We start from the raw sequence: 11,999 nt of genomic DNA, 5'->3' as shown, positions 1-11,999 counted from the left end.
AGTGTTACTCAGATTATCTATTGATAACATAGTCTGAGTGCCCGTCTGTTTGTGCTATCATGCCAAACAGATTTGGCTTGACAATGAGCAATGGAGTTTGCAAGAGCACAAACAGATCTGAGATGAGGCTAGTATTGGTACCATTGTGAGACAGAGACAAATGGCAACATTGTAACATTTAACTCAATATGCAATATGTAACATTGAAACTTTTGTCCATCTCACTGAAAGGCTCAAACCATCATTTAACACTATAACACATGCCAAATGTATATATAATATGATACATTACATGATTTCATAAAATCATGGAATTTGCTTGAGCTGGTGTTGATGTTGCTTATTGTCACGTTCTGACCTTTATTTCCTTTGTTTTGTCTTTATTTAGTATGGTCAGAGCGTGAGTTGGGGTGGGCAGTCTATGTTTGTTTTTCTATGTTTGGTTTCTGTTTCGGCCTAGTATGGTTCTCAATCAGAGGCAAGTGTCATTTGGGGGGTTTACAGAAACACCTACCAACCAAGGACCAAGCAGCGTGGTAACAGGCAGCAACAGCAGCAGCAGGAGAGGCAGCGGTACTTGGAGAAATGGACTTGGGAAGAGATTCTGGACGGTAAAGGACCTTGGGAACAGCCAGGGGAATATCGCCGCCCCAAAGCAGAGCTGGAGGCAGCGAAAGCAGAGAGGCGGCATTATGAGGAGCAAGCAGGGCAGAGCGGCTGGAAGCCCGAAAGGCAGCCCCAAAAATTTCTTGGGGGAAGGCACACAGGGAGTGTGGCGAAGCCAGGTAGGAGACCAACTTCCCGTGCTAACCGGATAGAGAGAGGGACCGGGCAGGCACCGTCTTATGCAGTGGAGTGCACAGTTAGCCCGGTGCGGTACATTCCAGCTCCTCGTATTGGCCGGGCTAGAGTGGGCATCGAGACAGGTGCCATGTAGCCGGCACTACGCATCTGGTCTCCAGTGCGTCTCCTTGGGCCGGCGTACATGGCACCAGCCTTACGCATGGTGTCCCCGGTTCGCCAGCACAGCCCGGCTACCGGGAGCATTCAACCAGGTAAGGTTGGGCCGGCTTGGTGCTCAAGAGCTCCAGTGTGCCTGCACGGTCTGGTCTATCCAGTGCCACCTCCACGCACCAGCCTTCCGGTGGCAGCCCCCCGCACCATGCTGTCTCTCCGTCTTCTGCCTCCAGGTGCTCCCGCCTGTCCAGCGCTGCCAGAGCCTTCCTCCTCTCCAGCGCTGCTAGAGTCTCCCGTCTGTCCTGAGCCGCTAGAGTCTCCCGTCTGTCCTGAGCCGCCAGAGTCTCCCGTCTGTCCTGAGCCGCCAGTCTCCCGTCTGTCCTGAGCCGCCAGAGTCTCCCGTCTGTCCTGAGCCGCCAGAGTCTCCCGTCTGTCCTGAGCCGCCAGAGTCTCCCGTCTGTCCTGAGCCGCCAGAGTCTCCCGTCTGTCCTGAGCCACCAGAATCTCCCGTCTGTCCTGAGCCGCCAGCCAGCCAGGAGCCGCCAGAGCAGTCAGTCAGCCAGGCGATGCCAGAATTGCCCTTCACTCCGGAGCTGCCGGAGTCTCCCGCCTGTCAGGCGCTGCCGGAGTCTCCCGTCCATCTGGCGTTGCCCGGAATCTCCCGTCCATTCGGGACCCATTTCTAGGGTCCCGAGTCCGAGGTCGGCGGCGAGGGTCGTCGTGTTTAACCTCTTGCTCCTACCTGACACGCAGGCGTCCCATCTAGACATCTGGAAATGCAAATGCGCTACGCTAAATGCTAATAGTACTAGTTAAAACTCAAACGTTCATTAAAATACACATGCAAGGTATTGAATTAAAGCTACACTCGTTGTGAATCCAGGCAACAAGTCAGATTTTTAAAATGCTTTTCGGCGAAAGCATAAGAAGCTATTATCTGATAGCATGTAACACCCCAAAAGACCCGCAGGGGACGTAAACAAAATAATTAGCATAGTCGGGGCTACACAAACCGCACAAATAAAATATAAAACATTCATTACCTTTGACCATCTTCTTTGTTGGCACTCCTAGATGTCCCATAATCACTATTGGGTCTTTTTTTTCGATTAAATCGGTCCATATATAGCCTAGATATCGATCTATGAAGACTGTGTGATAAACCAAAAAAATAGCGTCTTATAACGTAACGTCATTTTTTAAAATTAAAAAAGTCGACGATAAACTTTCACAAAACACTTCGAAATACTTTTGTAATGCAACTTAAGGTATTATTAAACGTTAATAAGCGATCAAATTGATCACGAGGCGATGTATATTCTATAGGGGTACGTCTGGAAATAATGTCCGGGTAAATCTCAACCAAAATATCCGGTCCGAGACCTGAAGAAATGGGCTGTCTCTTCTTCGTTTGACCAAGAAACAAAGCCTAGGCAAATGACAAGACTGTTGACATTGTGTGGAAGCTGTAGGAAATGCAATCTCGGCTCCAGGTAATTTGCTTTCCCATAGACAATTCATGCAAGTGGCGCATTGATATATTTTCCAATTTTCAGTGATCAGATTTTCCTGCGCTTTTCGATGAAACGCACGTTCTGTTATAGTCGCAGCTATGATTTAACCAGTTTTATAAACGTCTGAGTGTTTTCTATCCACACATACTAATCATATGCATATACTATATTCCTGGCATGAGCAGCAGGGCGCTGAAATGTTGCGCGATTTTTAACAGAATGTTCGAAAAAGTAGGGGGTAGGAGTAACAGGTTAAGAGGCCACGGAGGCAGACAATGAGGCGGACAAAAACTGTGGTGAAGTGGGGTCCACTATGTGGTTTTTCTATGTTTGTTTTCTGTTTCGGCCTAGTATGGTTCTCAATCAGAGGCAGATGTCGTTAGTTGTCTCTGATTGAGAATCATACTTAGGTAGGCTGGGTTTCACTGTTGGTTTGTGGGTGTTTGTTTCCGTGTGTGTGTTTGTTCGCCACACGCTACTGTTTCGTTTTGTAGATTTCACGTTATCATTTATTGTTTTTGTTCGAGTGTTCATTTTTCTTTATTAAAATATTGTCATGAACACTTACCACGCTGCATCTTGGTCCGATCCTTACTCCTCTTCAGACGAAGAGGAGATCTGCCATTACACTTATTTTATAAAGCAATATATAGCTGTGTCTGTCGCTATACCCCATTGAGGTGCCCCCTGGCCTGGGACTTATTAGGGCACCGCTGTTGGTTGGCTGCTGGTTGGGTGGGGACCAGGGTCTTCCAAACGATTATTTATTTAGTAATTTGCTCATTTAAAACTACTTTTGGTATCTTATACCTACTTCATACAATACCAAAACAACATTAGTTATTGTCTTCTTAAATTATGAAAACAAATGTACCCAGGCCTGTCATATTTGATTGACAACCCTGTCTGTTGCATGAGTTTAACTTAGTCAGGTCATATCTAGCTAGCTAAGTTACATTCAGGCGAGAGAATAAGAATAAGAGCGAAAGAAAAAGAAAAATGTAATTGCATCCGTCATGCTTGCAACCACTGCTTTAGCCTGACAGTGGCTAATGAGGCCAGTGTTGATGGAAGCATGGTCTCCCGCCCGTAACCACGGCTGTTACGGTGATCGTATTACTACCCCACTGGTGGTCACGAGTCATGATGGCAGTCAAATTTCACATGACCATTTAGTCCCGGTAATTAGGCTTCTCCAACCTCTGATGCTACTGATGGTCATTAATAGCCTACAAAACTTGCTAACTGCCTAGTACTCAGCACTCTATTGTCCCTCTAATCACTCTGACATCAATACAAATGTATCCAAAATTGAATCCAACACTTCATGAGTGCCCATGAGCTCATGATGAGCAACATTTCTATAGGCTGTGCAATTGCGTAAGAAAACAGAGTGATGGCCTCTATTAAAAAGAGGATGATCCCATCAGCTTTCTATTGGCTAGGCCTACTATATTTATTTGTCAACTTTCCTCATGTTAAGTGCATTGCTTCTCTTTAAAACAGGACAAAATAAAAATGAACCACTGCAATAGTGTCCTCCATTCGCTATTTAAGTGCATACTGTAGATGACGAGTATTTTATCCCAGGCCCCTGTTTCGAGACCGGTGCATGATAATGGTCCATTCTAAATAAAAACAAATTTCACACATAAGTAATTTAGTATATATAAAGACACGATTAAATCAAGAATACTCTTATGAGTGACAATATTAGACAATCACTTGTGAATTATATATTTGCTGCCAGGAAATTTGAGGCATTGTCAAGTGCTTGTCAAATTGTGAATGAGAGACTGATGAACAGCTGTGTACAGCCTGTACAAAAAAACAAAGCAGAGCTCATGTTTTTATCAGACTTTTTTTTTTAATCATTAGTGTCACAACCTGATCTGTTTCACCTGTCTTGTGCTTGTCTCCACCACCCAACAGGTATTTCCAATTCGTCCCCATTATCCCCTGCGTATTTACACCTGTGTTTTCTGTTTGTCGTTTGCCAGTTCGTCTTGTCCCGTCATGTCCTACCAGCATGTTCCTGTTCTCTAGTTTGAGCTTTTTCTAGTCTTCCCAGCTCTGACCTTTCTGCCTGTCCTGACCCCAATCCTTCCTGCCATCCTATACCGTCAGTTCGTGGTGGAGGTCAATGCCTCGGACATCGGAGTGGGGAAAGTCCTTTCCCAGCATTCTGCCCAGAACACAAAGCTGCCTCCCGGCACCTTCCCATCGTCTTAATCCCGCTGAGAGGAACTACGACACAGGAAATTGAGAATTACTCACAGTTAAGATGGGGTTGGAGTAGTGGAGGCACTGGTTAGAAGGGGCGGAACACCTATTCTTGGTGTGGACAGACCATAGGAACCTGGAATATCTTCGCACTGCCAAGCACCTCAAATCCAGGCAGGCGTGATGGGCCCTGTTATTCACTGGTTTTCATTTCACTATATCCTAACGCCCGGGGTCCAAGAATGTAAAGCCTGACGCACTCTCATGTCTGTACAGCCCCGCCACTACACCATCGGACCCCGAGACCATCCTCCCTACTTCCTGTCTAGAGCCTGCTATCATCTGGGGAATAGAGTCTGGTCCGGCTAACCAGGATGTTTGTCCAGGATTCTGCCGGTACTCCGGTCCTGGAATGGGCACATTCCTTGAGGCTCTCCTGTCATCCTGGCTCCCGTCGGACCTTGGCTTTTGTCCGACAACGTTTTTGGTGGCCCAACATGGTTCTTGACTTCTCCGTGTTCGTTATTGCCTGCACTATGTGTGCGTAAAATAAGACTCCACGGCAAGCTCCGTCTAGCCTCCTTCAACCACTCCTGGTCCCATATATTCTTGGACTTCGTCACGGGTCTCCCTCCATCAGATGGCACCACCACCATCCTTACGGTGGTGGATAGGTTCTCCAAGCCGCCCATTTATCCCCCTTCCTAAATTGCCCTCAACAAGTCCTCAAATGGCAGCTTCATTAAATAGTACGAGCAAAACACTCAACGTCAACTGTGAAGAGGCAACTCTGCCTAGACAGAGTTCCTCTGTCCAGTGTCTGTGTTCTTTTGCCCATCTTAATCTTTTATTTTTATTGGCCAGTCTGAAATATGGCTTTTTCTTTGCAACTCTAGAACGCCAGCATCCCGGAGTCGCCTCTTCACTGTTGACGTTGAGACTGGTGTTTTGCAGGTACTATTTAATGAAGCTGCCAGTTGAGGACTTGTGAGGCATCTGTTTCTCAAACTAGACACTCTAATGTACGTCCTCTTGCTCAGTTGTGCACCGGGGCCTCCCACTCCTCTTTTTATTTGGTTAGAGCCAGTTTACGCTGTTCTGTGAAGGGAGTAGTACACAGTGTCGTACGAGATCTTCAGTTTCATGGCAATTTCCGTGTTTTTGTTAATTAATGGTCAATTACTGTGAGCCGGCGGTTATTTGCTTGACAATAACCGGCTGACAAAATTCCATGACTGCCACAGCCCTACCAGTGGTTGTAAGGATTGACGCTGGTAGAGACGAGAAGCAGGTACAGGGAGTGAACATTTAATGGTAACAGACATGGAATAGGACAGGACAGCATCTGGACACGAACACATAACGACATTAATGCAGACACAGGGAACAAACAGGGGAGCAGACAGTTATAGACGGGGCAATCAACAAAGGGAAGGAGTCCTGGTGAGTCCAATGAACGCTGCTGCACATAATGATGGTGACGGATGTGCATAATGAAGGGCAGCCTGATGCCCTCGAGCGCCAGAAAGGGAGAGCGGGAGCAGGCGTGACAGTGGTCATGGGGGGGGGACACAAGAGGAGGTGGACCAGCAGCAACTGGGAGGAGGTGGAGGGGGACAATTGCATAGCCAAAGTAAGGCTAGTTATAGCCGAGGATGTTTCTGCTGACGGCGACACAAGCAGCACACCACCTTGCAGAGCCGCTCTCACCCCTCTTCCAGCAGTGCTGAATAAAGCACCATAACTATACAACGCATCTAAAAATGTTTTAAAACATTTGGGTTTAAATGTCTGTTGGTGTCTTGAAACAGTTTACTAAAGAAGACGTACAGTTGACGTCGGAAGTTTAAACTAGGTTTTTTACAATTCATGACCTTTATTCATATTAACAACTCCCTGTCTTAGGTCAGTTAGCATCACCACATTATCTTAAGAATGTGAAATGTCAGAATAATAGTAGAGAGAATGATTTATTCAGCTTTTATTTCTTTCATCACATTCCTAGTGGGTCAGAAGTTTACATACACTCAATTAGTATTTGGTAGCATTGCCTTTAAATTGTTTAAATTCTTTGGGTCAAACGTTTTGGGTAGCCTTCCACAAGCTTCCCACAACAAGTTGGATGAATTTTGGCCCATTCCTCCTGACAGAGCTGGTATAACTGAGTCAGGTTTGTAGGCCTACTTGCTCGCACACGCTTTTTCAGTTCTGCCCACAAATTTTCTATAGGATTGAGGTCAGGGCTTTGTGATGGCCATTCCAATACCTTGACTTTGCTGTCCTTAAACCATTTTGCCACAACTTCGGAAGTAGGTTTGGGGTCATTGTCCTTTTGGAAGACCGATTTACAACCAAGCTTTAACTTCCTGACTGATGTCTTGAGATGTTGCTTCAATATATCCACATAATTTCCCTTCCTCATGATGCCATCTATTTTGTGAAGTACACCAGTCCCTCCTGCAGCAATGATGCTGCCACCCCCGTGCTTTTAGGTTGGGATGGTGTTCTTTGGCTTGCAAGCCTCCCCCTTTTTCCTCCAAACATAACAATGGTCATTATGTCCAAAAGGTTCTATTTTTGTTTCATCAGACCAGAGGACATTTCTCAAAAAAATACAATCTTTGTCCCCATGAGCAGTTGCAAACCGTAGTCTGGCTTTTTTATGGCGGTATTGGAGCAGTTGCTTCTTCCTTGCTGAGCGGTCTTTCAGGTTATGTCGATATAGGACTCGTTTTACTGTGGATATAGATACTTTTGTACCCGTTTCCTCCAGCATCTTCACAAGGTCCTTCGCTGTTGTTCTGGGATTGATGTGCACTTTTCGCACCAAAGTATGTTCATCTCTAGGAGACAGAACGCGTCTCCTTCCTGAGCGTTATGACGGCTGCATGGTCCCATGGTGTTTATACTTGCGTACTATTGTTTGTACAGATGAACGTGGTACCTTCAAGTGTTTGGAAATTTCTCCCAAGGATGAACCAGACTTGTGGAGGTCTACCATTTTTTTTCTGAGTTATTCACTGATTTATTTTGATTTTCCCATGATGTCAAGCAAAGAGGCACTGACTTTGAAGGTAGGCCTTGAAATACATCCACAGGTAGACCTCCAATTGACTCAAATGATGTCAATTAGCCTATCAGAAGCTTCTAAAGCCATGACATCATTTTCTGGAATTGAAAACCCACTGGAATTGTGAAACAGTGTGTTATACGTGAAATAATCTGTCAGTAAACAATTGTTGGAAAAATGTATTGTGTCATGCACAAAGTAGACGTCCTAACAGACTTGCCAAAACTATAGTTTGTTAACAAAAAAATTTGTGGACTGGTTGTAAAATTAGTTTTAATGACTCCAACCTAAGTGTATCTTAACTTCAGACTTCAACTGTACATCCTTTCTAACTAACTGCAAAAGGGTTCTATGAACATAAACACTGCCATGGATCTAATTGACACCTGCATTGCTGAGATCAGATATGTCAAATCAAACTTTATTTGTCACATACGCCAATGCAACATTACCGTGAAAGGCTTACTTACAAGCCCTTAACCAACAGTGCATTAGTTCAAGAAAGAGTTAAGAAAATATTTACCAAATAAACAAAAGTCAAAATTATAAAAAGTAACACAATAAAATAACAATAACGACGCTACATACAGGTTAGTTGAGGTGATTTGTACATGTAGGTAGTGGTGAAGTGACTATGCATAGATAATAAACAGTGAATAACAGCAGTGTAAAAGCAGTTTCCTCTGACACTGCCTAGTATATAGGTCCTGGATGGCAGGAAGCTTGGCCCCATTGATGTACTGGGCCGTACTCACTAACTTCTATAGCGCCTTACAGTTATATGAGCAGTTACCATACCAAGCAGTGATGCAACCGGTCAGGGTGCTCTCGATGGTGCAACTGTAGAACTTTTTGAGGATCTAGGGACCCATGCCAAATCTTTTCAGTCTCCTGAGAGGGAAAATATGTTGTCGTGCCCTCTTCACGACTGTCTTAGTGTGTTTGGACCATGATAGTTAATTGGTGATGTGGACACCAAGGAGCTTGAAACTCTCGACCTGCTCCACTACAGCCCTGTCAATGTTAATGGGGGCCTGTTTGGCCTGCCTTTTCCTGTGGTCCACTATCAGCTCCTTTGTCTTGCTCACATTGAGGGAGAAGTTGTTGTCCGGGCACCACACGGCCAGGTCTCTGACCTCATCCCTCGTCTCATCATCATTGGTGATCAGGCTTACCACTGTTGTATCGTCAGTAAACTTAATGATGGTGTTGGAGTCGTGTTTGGTCACGCAGTTGTGGGTGAACAAGGAATACAGGAGGGGACTAAGCACACACCCGAGGGGCCCCAGCGTTGAGGATCAGCAGATGTGTTGTTGCCTACACTTACCACCTGGGGGCAGCCCATCAGGAAGTACAGGATGCAGTTGATGAGGGAGGTGTTTAGTCCCAGGGTCCTTAGCTTAGGGATGAGCTTTGTGGGCGCTATGGTGTTGAGAGCTGAGCTGTAGTCAATGAACAGCATTCTCACATAGGTGTATATTTTGTCCAGGTGGGAAAGGGCAGTGTGGGGTGCGATTGAAATTGTGTCATCTGTGAATCTGTTGGGGTGGTATCCAAATTGGAGTGGGTCTAGGGTATCCGGGGGATGCTGTTGATGTGAGCCATGACCAGCCTTTCAAAGAACTTCATGGCTACCTACGTGAGTGCTACTGGGCGGTAATCATTTAGGCAGGTTACCTTCACTTCCTTGTGCACAGGGACTATGGTGGACTGCTTGAAACATGTAGGTATTACAGACTCGGTCAGGGAGAAAAATGTCAGTGAAGACACTTGCCAGTTGGTCCGTGCATGCTTTGAGTAGCCGTGCTGGTAATCCGTTTGGCCCCGCGGCTTTGTGAATGTTGACCTGCTTTAAGGTCTTGCTCACATCAGCTACCAAGAGCGTTATCACACAGTCGTCCAGAACAGCTGGTGCTCTCATGCATGCTTCAGTGTTACTTGCCTCGAATGTAGCATAAAAGACATTTACCTCATCTGGTAGGCGTGCGTCACTGGGCAGCTCACGGCTGAGTTTCCCTTTGTAGTCCGTAATAGTTTTCAAGCCCTGCCACATTCGATGAGCGTCAGAGCTGGTGTAGTAGAATTCAATCTTAATCCTGTATTGACGCTTTGCTTGTTTGATGGTTCGTCTGAGGTCACATCGGGATTTCTTATAAGTGTCCGGATTAGTGTCCCGCACCTTGAAAGAGACAGCTCCAGCCTTTAGCTCGATGTGGATGTTGCCTGCAATCCATGGCTTCTGGTTGGGATACAGTGGGGCAAAAAAAGTATTTAGTCAGCCACCAATTGTGCAAGTTCTCCCACTTAAAAAGATGGGAGAGGCCTGTAATTTCCATCATAGGTACACTTCAACTATGACAGACGAAATGAGAAAAAAAATCCAGAAAATCACATTGTAGGATTTTTAATTAATTAATCTGCAAATTATGGTGGAAAATAAGTATTTGGTCAATAACAAAAGTTTATGTCAATACTTTGTTATATACCCTTTGTTGGCAATGACAGAGGTCAAATGTTTTCTGTAAGTCTTCACAAGGTGAAATTGCTCAATTTGGATGGGCAGCCAGCTCTAGGAAGAGTCTTGATGGATCCAAACTTCTTCTATTTAAGAATGATGGAGGCCACTGTGTTTCTGGGGACTTTAAATGCTGCAGACATTTGTTGGTACCCTTCCCCAGATCTGTGCCTCGACACAATCCTGTCTCAGAGCTCTATGGACAATTCCTTCAACCTCATGGCTTGGTTTTTTCTTTTCTCTGACATGCACTGTCAAGTGTGGGACCTTATATAGGCAGGTGTGTGCATTTCCAAATCATGTCCAATTAATTGAATTTACCACAGGTTGACTCCAATCAAGTTGTAGAAACATCTCAAGGATGACCAATGGAAACAGGATGCACCTGAGCTCAGTTTCGAGTCTCATAGTGAAGGGTCTGCATACTTAAGTAAATAAGGTATTTCTCTTTTCGCTTTGTCAGTATGGGGTATTGTCTGCAGATTGATGAGGATTTTAGAATAAGGCTCTAACATACGTAACAAAATGTTGAAAAAGTCAAGGGGTCTGAATACTTTCCGAATGCTCTGTATTCCGAGTTAACCATGGATCTCAACACTGACGCAGACCTACCATTCCTCATTGCCAACGACATGCACCGACTCTGACCATTCTCCATAGAATCTACAAGACCATTCCCATCAGCAGTCAGAGTGAAGTTCTAGTCGCATGAAGCTCATCAAGAGCTATTTGTGTGCATGCATGAATGACGCCAGACTATCCAATGTCACTTTGCTTTGTTTTGAGCAAGAAAAATAGCCACGAGAAGATGTTTGCGGGTTGGGGTGATGCGATAAAAAATATACAAAATAATTCCGATTTTTCAGGGTGTGCTGCAGCACCCCTACGTCCTGTGACTATGGCAAGACATAGACATTTACAAAGTGGTTTGACAACATGAAGGAGGGGAAGATGACGTTTTAAAATGGGACCTTGATTTGTACATAGTTCGTTCACTTGTTGGGATTATTATTTTGTTTTATGGAATGCATGATGATGGAATTAACAAATTGACTACTAGGCTAAATCAATCTACAAAATGGCAAGATTGGCTAAGAAGAGTGAAAAATCTGGTGAGTGAAACATCCTTTTTTATTGGTCTTTGGTTAAGATAAAAGCAGTCAGAATGTTATTTCAGGCCCTCTTGCTCATCACCTCTCTGCACTTATAGGCAGTGTGTGTGTGTGTGTGTGTGTGTGTGTGTGTGTGTGTGTGTGTGTGTGTGTGTGTGTGTGTGTGTGTGTGTGTGTGTGTGTGTGTGTGTGTGTGTGTGTGTGTGTGTGTGTGTGTGAGAGAGCGCGAGAGAGAGAGAGAGACACTGCCTGCCATGTGTTGCTTACACTGTATCTGTTTTTGAGTTGTAGACTTACGTATCTACTTTATCTTTGAATGTAGGCCTTTTTGTCTACTAAACAACCTCTTCATGCCTTAGATTAATGATTTTGATGAATGGTTTTGATGAATCTTCGCTTGGGTGCTGCTGACCATGGTGCCGACTACCTGTGGAGCTCTCCTGGCCGCTACGCTTTGTAGAGCGACACGTCCTTAGTGCTGAAACATTGTTTTGCTATTAGCGGCCGACTGGCAACCTGTTTTCTTTTTTTTGTGTCTGGCAAAGTGAAACACCGTATCTCTCTGTGTGTTTTATTGGAAATCTGATTGCATGGCTCAATATGTGATA

Source organism: Oncorhynchus keta, chromosome 10 (assembly GCF_023373465.1).
Source record: "Oncorhynchus keta strain PuntledgeMale-10-30-2019 chromosome 10, Oket_V2, whole genome shotgun sequence".
NCBI classification, from domain to species: Eukaryota; Metazoa; Chordata; class Actinopteri; order Salmoniformes; family Salmonidae; genus Oncorhynchus; species Oncorhynchus keta.
The sequence above is the reverse complement of the archived record's forward strand: the minus strand, read 5'-3'. Positions refer to the sequence as shown.